At 38.1% G+C, this 12575-nt stretch overlaps 1 protein-coding gene and 1 long non-coding RNA gene across 6 annotated transcripts in view; one reads left to right on the top strand and one right to left on the bottom strand.

The window, feature by feature from the left end:
* RBMS1 (RNA binding motif single stranded interacting protein 1) overlaps positions 1-12575 on the bottom strand; it is a 209697-nt gene that overhangs the window by 154814 nt on the left and 42308 nt on the right. The gene's annotated exons all lie outside the window — the stretch shown is intronic.
* The window catches only part of LOC131827175 (uncharacterized), a 36172-nt gene that overhangs the window by 5207 nt on the left and 18390 nt on the right, over positions 1-12575 (top strand). The gene's annotated exons all lie outside the window — the stretch shown is intronic.

Below are 12575 nucleotides of genomic sequence, written 5' to 3'. Positions count from 1 at the left end.
CATCTATGGAGGAATTCAGGTTAGGATCTGCAAACCAGTCCTAACCAAGAAAAGTCCTTAGCTAAATCCGGGTATCAGGGAGGTAAGTGTCCCACATGTGGAGACAGCAGGTAGCCTAATGGCAGTGTGTCGAAGAAAGAGCCCGAGCTCTGGGAGAAGCTAGGCCTGCCTGCAACTCTGCAGCGAAATCTCTGTGACTCCTGGATGCGTCATTACAGTTATTGGGAAACACTGATGACTGGCACTGCATTTAATGGTTTGGAATTCTGGACAGATATGCTAAGCAGCCTGCCCAACTCCCTAGAAAAAAAAAAAAAACATTTCAACCTGGGACATCACGCTCATTGCTCAACCCTCAAGCAATTCACATCATGTAGGAAATCTAATGAGGGAAGTTATAAGCTATTCTTCCCTTCTGAGATTCAAGGCTCCTGGCTAACTGGTTGGATCTCCCCGGTGAGTACCTATTCTCACCGGTTTTGATTTAAGAAGAAAACAAACAAACAAGCAAACAACAAAAGGAAAACGTGCTTTAAACAACTCTGTTCATGGAATTCAAGTTCTCAGCAGCAAAACTTCATTTTTAGTTTTACAACTAAAATTTGGTCCATGTAACAAATATTAAGTGATAGTGAGGCATAATACGTTTCCTGGTTTTACATAGATTATGTCAATGTTACATAAAAAGCAGGCTTCCAGTATGGAAGACCTGTTTGGCCAACCAGACTACTTCACAAATTTTTCTGGTTCTGAATCTGAAGAAATGTGGCTTGGCTTTGAAGACTGTTCTTTTTTACACCACATCTCTGCAGTGCTATCTTAAAGCCTTTTTAGCAACTATTCATCATAACTGAATTTTAATTCCCAGTGTATTTCAATATCAATCTCTCAACATGAAGCACTATAATTTAAAAGCAGTTTGGAATATCCAGGAGCATGCCTGTGCAACTGAACCGTGTTTGTTCTACACAGAATTGTGCAATCCTCATTTAATTTGCATTAGGTGATAAGGACTCAGCTCCTAATCATTTTAATCTCACATTTTTTATGACCCCTCTGTTTAAGTCAATATTTTAATTGGCATATACCAAGATTTGAACATATCTTGGGTCAGAAATTTTGTTTAAATGGAGAAAAGGGCACGTACTACTTCGAATGTCTTAGATAGGAGCAGAGTGGCCCAATTTTCACCTAGTAAAGGAGTTTGCAAGGAAAGTGAAACTTTTAGAAGTAATGAAACAATATTCAATAAGAAAAATGCTGTCACTAGCTTATGAGAAGTGTTTGGCTAAAACATGATCCTAGTTCACTTAAAAACCATATATAGCCACCTTTACAACTACTGCTTCAGGCAATAGATACAAATTAAGTTCAAAGGTGCTTCAAAAAGCTTACTCTAGTCAATCGTTTAGTCCATCCAGTTATCAATCATTTCATCAACACTACTGAAAACCAGACATATTGGACATGAGTTTGATCTCTTTTTCCCTACTGCTTACCCAAAACAAACAAAAGTAAAAGGGCCTTTGAAGGAGATACCAGGAGAAAAAAAACAGCAACATATGAGTTAGACAAATCTCAAATAGTGTTATCCATTAGAATTTTACATGATAAAAACATGCTACCTGTTCACTGCCCAATTTGGTGGCCACCAGCCACATGTGGCTGGTTAGCACCTGGGATACCGCTACAGTGAACGGAGAAACTGAATTTTGTATTTTAAATTTAAAATGTTACACATAGCTAGAGGTGTCCATATTAGACAGCACAGGCTATAATTTACTAAATCCCTGAAAAATGAAGAAGCAAACTCATCAGATAAATGTGGCAATTACTTATGGCCAGCAGGAGTCTAGAATTATTTTTATTTGATTAACTGATGACCTCTCAAAATCTTTATTAATTCAGTCATGAAAAGAATCTTTGACCACAAGTAAGTAAAAGTATTGTCAAGGAAGGCCAGAAATGATAGAATCAGGGCAGAAAGGACAAGTTCAATCCCGAATCCTGTGGTTACTGAGCTGCCATGTCACCTAGCTTTTCCAGGGAATTAGGTATTTAAAGGGGTCTGGTTACTTTGGCCAGGGCAGTTCAGCCTGACCGAAACTTTTGACATAACCAGCAAAACCAAACAGAACAGGAAACAAAAATTCTTACCAATTCTTTCTGGAAATGAGTAGGGTTATTTTAAACTATCCCTATGCCTAAACTAGATATGATACTAGAAATATTCTAAGGAGACATGAGACCCTTGGGGAGAATACATATATGTATATATATGAGTTCTTCCTCACTTTTTTTGGAATCTCAACTCTACTTTTATTATCATATCTTATATATAGCCCTGAAATGCTTTCATCCATCTAAATTTCACAAACATTCTCTGAGGTAGGTAGGCAGAGTACACAGTATTCTCAAAACAGCCACCACCAATTCCTTCCCTTCCTGAAGTCACCTGCCACTCCACCCGTCAAAGTGGTAGCATCTATCTCGCTTCATTTTTAATCTGGGCTGGCATGCAACTTGGTTAACCAATAAAATATGGTGTAACTGATGCTATACCTGGCAGCTTCCATTTTTCCTCTTGGAAGCCAGCCACCATTAAGAAGTCCAACTACTGGGGCACCTGGGTGATTCAGTTGGTTAAGAGTCCGACTCTTGATTTCAGCTCAGGTCATGATCTCAGGATCCTGAGATTCAGCCCTGTGTTGGGCTCTGTAGAGCATGGAGTCTGCTTAAGATTCTCTCTCCCTCTCCCTCTGCCCCATGCTGTGCACATGCATGTGCTCTCTCTCTAAAAAGAAAAAAAAATTTAAGTCCGATTATCTTGAGACTACTGTCCTGTGAGAAAATGCCAAGCTACCAAGATGGAGAAAGGATAAGTGCAAAGCAAGAGACACTAGCTATTCCAAGTGAAACGTCCACAACTTTCCAGCTCATCCAAGCCACCAGCTGAATACCACTGAGTGAGTGAACCCAGCTGAATATAGCCCAATGCTCAATGCTAGGTGATGACATGTAGAACAGCCAACCCTGAGCCTGTCCAAATTCCTGTGCTGCAGAATCATGAGAAAGAATAAATTCTTGTTTGAAGCTCTAAAGTTTGGGGTTGATTTGTTATCTACTCCATACTTGAGTACCAAATTCGTACTTCTACTTTTAATTCCAAATAAAAGAAAGAACTTCGAAATTGTCCTCATCTGCTTTGACCCGTGCTTCAGTATGGCTTACCTCTGAGGGTGTTACTGCCGCCACTAAGTAAAAAGAAAGTAAAATTATAAAGGAGCCAAAAGAGTAATAATGGGTTCTTGGACAACTGTAGCATATATGTTTACACTGTTAGGAAAGAAAGTATTTAGCAAAGGATTCCTCAGCTAAGACCTTTAACCTGAAATGTGAAGGGTGAAGAACCAAAAAAGATTAACTGAAATCAAGCAGCCAGGCTGTCTGTCTCTGGAGTACATCCTAGAATCTCACCCCTGTCCCCACCCTATTTCTTGTCTTTTCATTTATACCATGAATATTTAATTCACTGATGGGATTGGAACTTTTAAATCATTAAAAGATGTAAGTAGATAAGTGCTAAGTTTGCACATTAATCTTGTTTGCCTGTTGGACGAGAAGACTACGTTTCCCTACAATGAAATGGTGCTGGGAAAATACTTTTAATAGACAAAATAAGTATGGATGGTATGAAAAAAAAAAAAGTAGCCGGAGAAGTCTAAAATGCTAAAAGGAATACTCGCCAAGGTAAAACCTAATTGAGAGTCCCCAGTTCACTTAGACTGAACCCTGAAAGGATGTTAAAGAGGGGAAACTTGCATAAAAATAGAATAATAAATTGGCATCTACTATCCTGAAGGCCATCATCCCAGATTTTTAGGATTATTCTTTACGACAATGATTTAACTTCACCACAGCCACCTCCTTAGTTTTTTGTCTAAGTTTGTGGATCCCATCTAAGCTCTTCTAAAGGCATTCTGGGAAGGCAGCTATAGACTGATTTCATGTCTCTTGCAGTCTCTCCAAGTTTAGGACAATTAGCAAGAATGGTATGTAATCCATAATAAAGTGATATATAATCCAGAAAGCAAAGTCTACCTAATGCCTCCCTCAATTTGAAAAATTGCCAGTTCTGTCAGAAAATGCCAACACTCCAATCCAGTATTCACTGCACAGAATCTTTATCTTTCCATCAGTATGTGCCACAGTAACAGATTTTGAAACATGACAATTTTGTGGCTGACAAATGAATCTTGCAATGTCTATAACCATATGAACAAAGGCATCCCATGAACATGACGCTTCCTCTGGGTCAAACTCCCAAGAGTTTTGTGGACAGGGTCTCACGACATTTTTGCATCTTATGACATATAACATAGGAAATGTTCAAATTGTGAGGGCGACAGGTACAAAGAAGCAGTCCGTATCATACGCAATACACACTACTGCCATTCAGGGGAAAAATGAGAGGCACTGATTATTAATGGATGCAAGTGATATTTCATGGTTTTTCTAAAACCCAGTTCCAAACCAAAACCAAGTTCTAAACCAAGCCCTATCAGATACTTCCCCATTTAAGGGATTAAGGACATACAAGCAAATTTCTCTGACAGAGTTTTCAAGAGCCTGACTCCAAAAATTCAGTGGAATCACCTTATTCATACCACTTTCCCTGCTGTGATTGGCTGAGATTTTTGACAGGACCTGGATAAGAACTAAGAAATGCCTTAGGGTCCTGCTGTTCCTACCACTGCAGGAAGGGAATAAGCTACTTTGATGTTGATGCCCTCTCTGACTTCCTATCAAGTCCTTTTGCTTCTCAGCAGCACTGAAAGCATTCAGAAGTCAAGATACATTGAGATTATTATAAGGAACTCCATAGGGGAACTGAGTTATATAAAGTCCATTGTTTATGCAGATGAACGGCAATCTTTGGAGGATCAATGCTTTCTGGTAACTGGGAACATAAAGAAATCCTCCTTCTCCATCAGGAGGGCTGATCACATGGATCCAGCCTCATGTCTGAGGCAGAACCCAACATCTCTGACCTTAAGAAAATGGGTCCAAAGTATAATTCTGATACCAAAAACCAATCCAGCATCCCTGACTTCTGGATGCTTCTCCCTCAGCTCCACCTTCAACATATACTGACTAATTGGTCTTTTGGTAAGTCAACTCTCAAGCCAAGGAACACCAGAGGTATCTTCAGAAGGATCTCCATACACCACATGCTACCCTGGGTGAAGCATGAGAGTCACCATCTTTACTGCTAGCAAAGCCCACTCCTGCTCCCACCATCCCCCACCAAAATCTGTCTGCTCTAAAATAGCTTATTCAGTGATGTCCCTAGATCTGCTAGCATAACAGCAGTGCTTTCCATTTGCATTTCCTTAGTAGGTTGTTGGCTCCAGGTCCTCCTCTCTAAGATTCTTCTGAAGGGTTCTCATAGCTTAGACATACATATGCACATTGGAGGCAGCCAATTTCTTCTTTTTCCAAGAAATCGCACATAAAACAATTTCTCACATTCTCTAGGCTCCCATCTTGGATTATTCATCAGTCTGCAATCATTTTGGTAGAAGAAGACAGATTCTTCTTATTTTTTTAATTGAGATATAATTAACATAGAATAAAATACACAGATCTTAAATGTTTAGTCCATGAATACTGACAGTTGCATGCAGTTATGTAATGACCACTCAAAAAAGACAGAGATCATTTCTGTCCCTAAGAGAGTTACATCATGCCCCTTTCCTGTCAATCTCCCTCTCCAACCACTATGTGACATCACCATATAGTTTTGCCTGTATTTGGAATTCATGAAAAATGAAATAACAGAATAAGGCCCCCTCTTTCTTTTGCAATAGGCTTTTTTCACTTAGCATATATCTGAGATTCATCAATGTTACTTGAATTAGTAGTTTATCCTTTTTTACTGCTGAGTGTTACTCCATTATAAAGAAATTTGCTTATTCATTCTTCTGTTAATGGACATTTGGATTATTTCCAATTTGGGGCTTTATGAATAAGACTGCTATAGACATTTTTATGCAAGCCTTTTTGTGGGCCTTTATTTTTATTCCTCATCTGAAGAGTCAAACTGCTGGGTCATATGGTAGATATATGTTTATCTTTACAAGAAATTGTGGAATAGTTCTCCAATGTGATTAGACCATTTTATACTCCCAGCAATGACTGAGAATTCCAGGTGCTCCACATCCTGCCCAATATTCAGAGTTGGCAGTCTTTTTTATTTTAGCAATTCTAGGGGATGTGAAATGACATCTCATTGTGCTATAATTCGCATTTTCCTAATGTCCAATGATGTTGAGCACCTTTTACGAGCTTAATGGCCATTTACAGGTCTTCTTTTGTGCAGAATCTGCTCAAGTCTTCAGTTGGGTTGTCTTTTTCTTGTACATCTGTAATTCTTACGTATTCTGGATTCAAGTCCTTAGTCATGTGAATACGTGCTGTGAATACTGTCCCAGTTGGTAGCTGTCCATTCACTTTCTTAAAGAAAGATATTTGGGTGTTCTATACAGATGATGTCCAATATAACAACTTTTTTTTAGTTTATGGTTTGTCTTATTGTGTGGTGTCCAAGAAATCTTTGCCTACTATGATTACAAAGACAACCTCTTTTGTCTTCTTGAAGACTTATGGTTCTGAGTCTATACTTGGGTCTATGATTCCATTAAAACCAATTTTTAATTTTTTTTAATTTTTTAAAAAAGATTTTAATTATTTATTTAGCAAGCGAGCAAGCAGGGGAAAGGAAGAAGAGAGGGAAAGAGAGAATCTAAAGCAGACTCCATATGGAGTATGGAGCCTGACACAGGGCTCAATTTTACAACCTTGTGATCATGACCTGAGTCAAAATCAAAAGTCAGACACTAAACTGAATGAGCCACTCAAGTGTCCTGAAACCAATTTTTTAGTATGAAGATAGGTGTCAATGTTCATTTTCTTTCCTGGATAAAAACATTATACTATTATGTATATATGTATGTATGTATGCATGTTTATATTTATTTGCTTACATTATTCAATACTATTTCTCAATAAATAGTTGTATCCCAGTACATTTAAATGTAATTTATGTACATTTTAGTTTACATGCAAGTTGTGCATGAACATATCATGCTGATTTTATTTTATTTTATTTTCTATTGCATTCAATATTCTAGTAGAACTGGCTATCCCAACACTAAGTATTACAGGGATAAATCACTTAAATTGTATATCCCACAGCAGTTAGACACTGTACTATATAAATATTTCATTTTTTTTTTTCTAACAGAAGTTCAGATATAAAGACTCTTGGGTTTCTAATTTTAGTGAAAGTCTTATAATCCCACTCAGAGGTACAACTATTTAAAATGAAATGTTTATAAGATATTCACGATTTGTCATGTACTTCAAATGGGATAGGGAGCAATGGGCCCAACTCACAACCTGAATTCAGAAGGCAGGAAAAAACCCTTGGCTATGAAGAGGGCTAAGAGAATTCATGAGCATTTTCTAGCTTGCTGTCCTCTCTTCTTTCTGCCCTTACCCCCCACCCTTTTTAACCCTGTCTGACAAAGAGAAACAACCTTGATTTATGTTTATAGAAAGTTCAGCTCCTCCTTTAGACTCAGAAAGAGCCACAAAGGAATGGAGACCATGTGATAGTATGTACTACAAATCTTGAAAAAATAATTATTTGAGAATCTGTTAAAGTGTACTTTCTTCACCTTTTTAATTCAATTCAAATTCCAGTCAGTGTTCAATTTAACATAGGAAACAGAATATTGGCCAATGAGCTGGGCAACTGTACCTTATCTGCAGAGCTACTGGTAAGTTGTCCACTGTTTTCTACTTAACTTTCCAAGACACTAAGTAAGTATATCTTTGACCCCAAACTCCCTATAAGTAGAACTGAAAGACTACTGAGTTTCTAAAATGGACGAAGTACCTTGATTTCCACAGCAATATGTTATACAACAATGTGTTTTATTTTTAATTGTACAAGAAGGAAAGTGTGTGGGAGTGTGTGTGTGTGTGCATGCGCACATGTGTCAGGGCTAAGTAAAATAACAGGACATGTAGAGAATTCCTTTTTCTGTTGCTAGAAAAGTTACTGCCCTTGCTTTTTGGTAGAATGCACACAATATCATCCTGAAAACTTCAAGTAATAGGCAGTAAAAGGTCCTAAGTCTTTTGGGAGAGCAGACATTCTGTAATGCTGGACAGAATGGGGAGGAGTAGGGAAGCCAGATCAACACTGATGGGAAAAACTTCATTATAAGAACTTTGTAAGTAAAAAACATTCTATTCGCCTATATTCAAGCATCTCTCAAGATTCAGGGGGAATGTTTTAAAGGCATGCTGTGTATTCCCAATGCCAGTAATCACTGATATCCATAAAGATGAAGTACTTGAGTATCACATATATAAAGTCACAAAACTCTTAGCTAAAGGTACAAACATCTAATCCAACATTCAGTAATAGCTAACATTTATTGAACACTTACTAAATGCCATACACTAAGTTCTCTGCATGTCTTAACCCATTTATTCAACATGCTGAAGCCATGAAATAATTACTATCTTCATTCCAATTTTATACAAAACCAAGAAACAGAGAGGCTAAGAAACTTTCCCCAGGTCACATTCAAACTCAAACAGTCTAACTCCAGAACCCACACATATGTGCTGTGGACTGTATTGTATCTCCCCAAAATGCATTATGTTGAAGTCCCAACTTCCAAGGGAACCATATTTGGAGACTGGGCTTTTGGGAGGAAATTAAAGTTAAATGAGGTTATAGGGTGGGATCCTAATTTAGTTGGGCTGGTATATTATCTCTAAGCATGTGCACCAAGGAGAGACCATGTGAGCAGTTATCTGTGAGCCAGGAAAAAAGCTCTCTTTAGAACCTGACCATGCTGGCACACTGACCTCATACTAACAGCCTCCAAAAACTGTGAGAAAATAAACTTTTCAGTTTTAAGCCACCCCGTTTATGGTATTTTGTTATGGCAACCTGGGCAGAGTAAGAGACTATGGAAATCACTCTCCCCAGACACTTCTAAATAAGGAGAGAATCAAAGAGAACAAAAGATCTAATTTTTGCTTCACCTATAATTTCTTTGCATACTAGTAAACTTGCCCCTCTTTCCTAGGGTACTAAAAGCATCTAAGAACCTGAAATCTTATTGGATTTTAGCACTATAAATATTCATAGATTTTTAAATTATATGCATCAATACACGCAGGTTAGGACATGTTTACTGTATTGATCTTTGTAAAAGAAACATAAAAGCTTCTGATCAATATAAATATAAAAGTTTTTGGTCAGATTTTTAGCATAACTAGATTTTCAGGCTATGACTCTGGGAATAAAATGGAATAAGAATGAAGACCTTAAATGGCTGCTGTTATAGTGCTCCTGATTTATTAAAATAATCACAGAGCACTACTGGTAATGCTAAATCTCCAGCATTCCAATCCAGTGCAAGGAATTATCAGTGTCTAAAAGGTCTTTGTCAACTTGAACATCTATAAACATTTAAGTGGTATTGAGCAGATTCCATAATCTGATCTGCTTTTAACGGTGGCAATCAATGCAATTATTAAGAATCTATTTAAATAATTCATGTTGTAAGAGAAAGCCTTCAGAGCAGCCACAATGTGTTTGCATCTTAATGGTATTTTAAATAAAGTTGTTTCTTGCTATATTGCACATTGGTAAGCAAGACCAATCAATCCCCATCCATCAGTTTGGAGGCAGCGATGAGAGAAATTCTGATGGCTTAGAGAATAGTTGGCTGTCTGGTCTTGATAAATAAGGGAGTCAAGAGAAAGTTCCTTCCCCCAATATCCCAGAGGAAGATAGTATCTGCCTTTTCATTCACCCTACCGCCTTCTTGTTGGAGTTTGACCCTGCTGGAGATACCATTCAGGAATATCACTGCAAGGTCATTTAGCCATTAACCAGACTAAATGCGTATTCATCAGCCCCAGCAAAAAGTATGTAGGAAGTGCCAAATGGTTAGCTCTGGGTAAAGACATTTTTGTGCATGAACAGTTTTCTCTCCAGACGTTTTTTAACCGTATACGCTTCCTTGACTCTGAAATTAGGATGAATGTACGTAAAGTTAGCCTTCATAAAAGTTTAAATTCAGATAACTATCAAAGAATATGAGACTATTTTTAGCAAAAACAACAAAAGTTTTCTAATCCTAGCCTCATCCAATACCTGCACGACTTCCATCACAGTATCTCCAAGTTGTGGTGCCAGTCTGTTTCAACGCTTCTTGTCCTTAAAATTCATCTCCATCTTCTCCAGGACTGAACAACTGCTATTCAGGCAATTATGACAGAAAGTTCCTCCTTACACCGAACCCAAATCTGTCTCCCTACCCTTCTACTTACTGTTTAATTCGCCCTTTGGGACCATTCAGTCAAGTATATTCTTCTTCCACCTGCTATCCACACTTGAAGATACTGACTATAGTCTTTTCAAGTTCCCTCTTCTTCAAGCGGAACATTCCCAACTCCTTCACTTTTCTCATGTTCCATCAGTGTCCATGTCCATCTTAGCACAATGGAGGGTTCTATGATCACCAATTTTTGAAGACCATGTATGTAGGAAACCCCACTAACGGCACGGCCATTACTAAAAATTACCTCAATTATGAGGAATTGTTTCTAGTATTAAACCATTTGCCAAATCTGGGTTAGCTCCTGTTCTTTACTGTTTGAACATTACCCATTACACACTCTATCCTTTACACGGCTTTCCTCTCACATCTAGGTGGTCTTCCCTTAGCGTGGCCCACAAAGCTTTCCGTGATCTGCCCTTGATTTTACTCTCCAGCCCTATCACTTTAATACTGCCCTCAACTCCCACTACACCTGGCCACACAGAACTTCTACTGTTTCCTGAAACACTAAGGCAGATATCCTTAGAGTGGACAGAGAGTACATTAATCTGCTATAAAAAAATTACTATAATTAACTGCTATAAAAAATAGTACAATTAACTGCTATAAAAAATAGGCTCAAATCTAAGGACTTAACATAATAAAAGCTTATTTCTCATTCATTTTATAATTCAATATTGTTTGGAGGGTCAGTGTTTATAGGTGGTTGAGTGAACTGCACCCAGTCTTTCAGGAAGCCAGGCTGCTCCTTCTATTTGATGATGCTGCCATCTTCTACATCTGGCCTCCAAGGTCCTCTTAGAAAGGGAAGAAAGAAAGCAAAGGATTTTATGTCCAGTCCAAAGTGTTTGGAGTGTGCATCACTCCTGCCCACATTCCACTTACCACAGACCAGTCACAGGGCTCCACCCGAACTGCAAAGAAGCTGGGAAACGCAGCTGCCTGAGGAAACTGGAACAGGGCTGTGAAATCCACAGCCCTGTCTCTGGATGATTCTACTACATTGTTCACGAAAGTCTCTGGTTACTGATCTCATTGCACTTACTGCTCTGGTTGGGGAAATTATATACATTGACTTGACTTTTTTCCCTCAACTGAACTGTGAGCTTCTTGACGACATCAATGGGCTTTCACCTTTGTACTGTTTGAATGTGGCAAAGGCCATCTCTGCCACAAATGGCAGCTTATACTTATAAGTGAATGGATTAATGAAGGAGTCTTGCCCCCTCTTTCTAATATTCCTAACTAACTTGCTGAAATTCTGAAGACCTAAAAGTCACGGCCGACCGGAACATGGCTTCTCTGAGCACTGGGGTTCAAGAGAGGCTACAGTGGCTCTTGTAGTAGATTGGCTGATGCCCTTGATGACCATGGAGAAGATAAAGTCATCTCCTTTTCCCCTAGACTATGGGCTCTCCAAAAGCCCAGGATAGGTCTTACTCATCTATAAATTCTTGGCACTCTGTACTCTTAGGAAGTGTTGACTGAATGAATGCAAAATATTGTAATAAATAGGGTTAATCAGATCACGGGCTCTACTAACTTTAATTTCATGCCAAAAGTAACAAAATTACCAGGACCAGCCATGAAATGATAAAAGAGTTAGTTTTACTATGGCTTGCAACAATTGCCTTTATATTCTTTTATAATACTGTCTATTCTCATATTCTTTTTATAATACCAGCTTGAATATATTTTAAGGCTAAGAAATTTTTGAAAAAGTTGTATTAATTTTTAAGTAAAGTGAAATGGTGAAAATCACTTAACCACTTGAACCTAACAACCCTGACCCCCAGGCTTTTTAAGAGTGGTGGTTTCTTCTGCACATGCATAAAGAACGCCTTCTTCCTTTGGATTTATTCATTACAAATTGAGATATCATCATTAGGAAACTGCAAAAGCAGGAAAGGCCGTCTTCCTTTTCCAGTCTATAAATAAACAGGAAGACAAAGATAAAGACTGAAGCAGCTCCCAAGCCAGGATTTTGAAACTCATGCTGACCTGCCTTAACTGTCTTACTTACCGTGACCAGTTTTGAAGGCAAAAACAATCAAAAAACAAACAATTAATATCTAAACTAGGAAGAAAATTCACAGCATGTTTCTTTTCTTGACATGTAATATTAACTTTAAAGAAACA

The sequence above is a fragment of the Mustela lutreola genome, chromosome 3 (genome assembly GCF_030435805.1).
Source record: "Mustela lutreola isolate mMusLut2 chromosome 3, mMusLut2.pri, whole genome shotgun sequence".
Classification (NCBI taxonomy): Eukaryota; Metazoa; Chordata; class Mammalia; order Carnivora; family Mustelidae; genus Mustela; species Mustela lutreola.
This window is presented reverse-complemented; position numbering and strand designations above follow the sequence as displayed.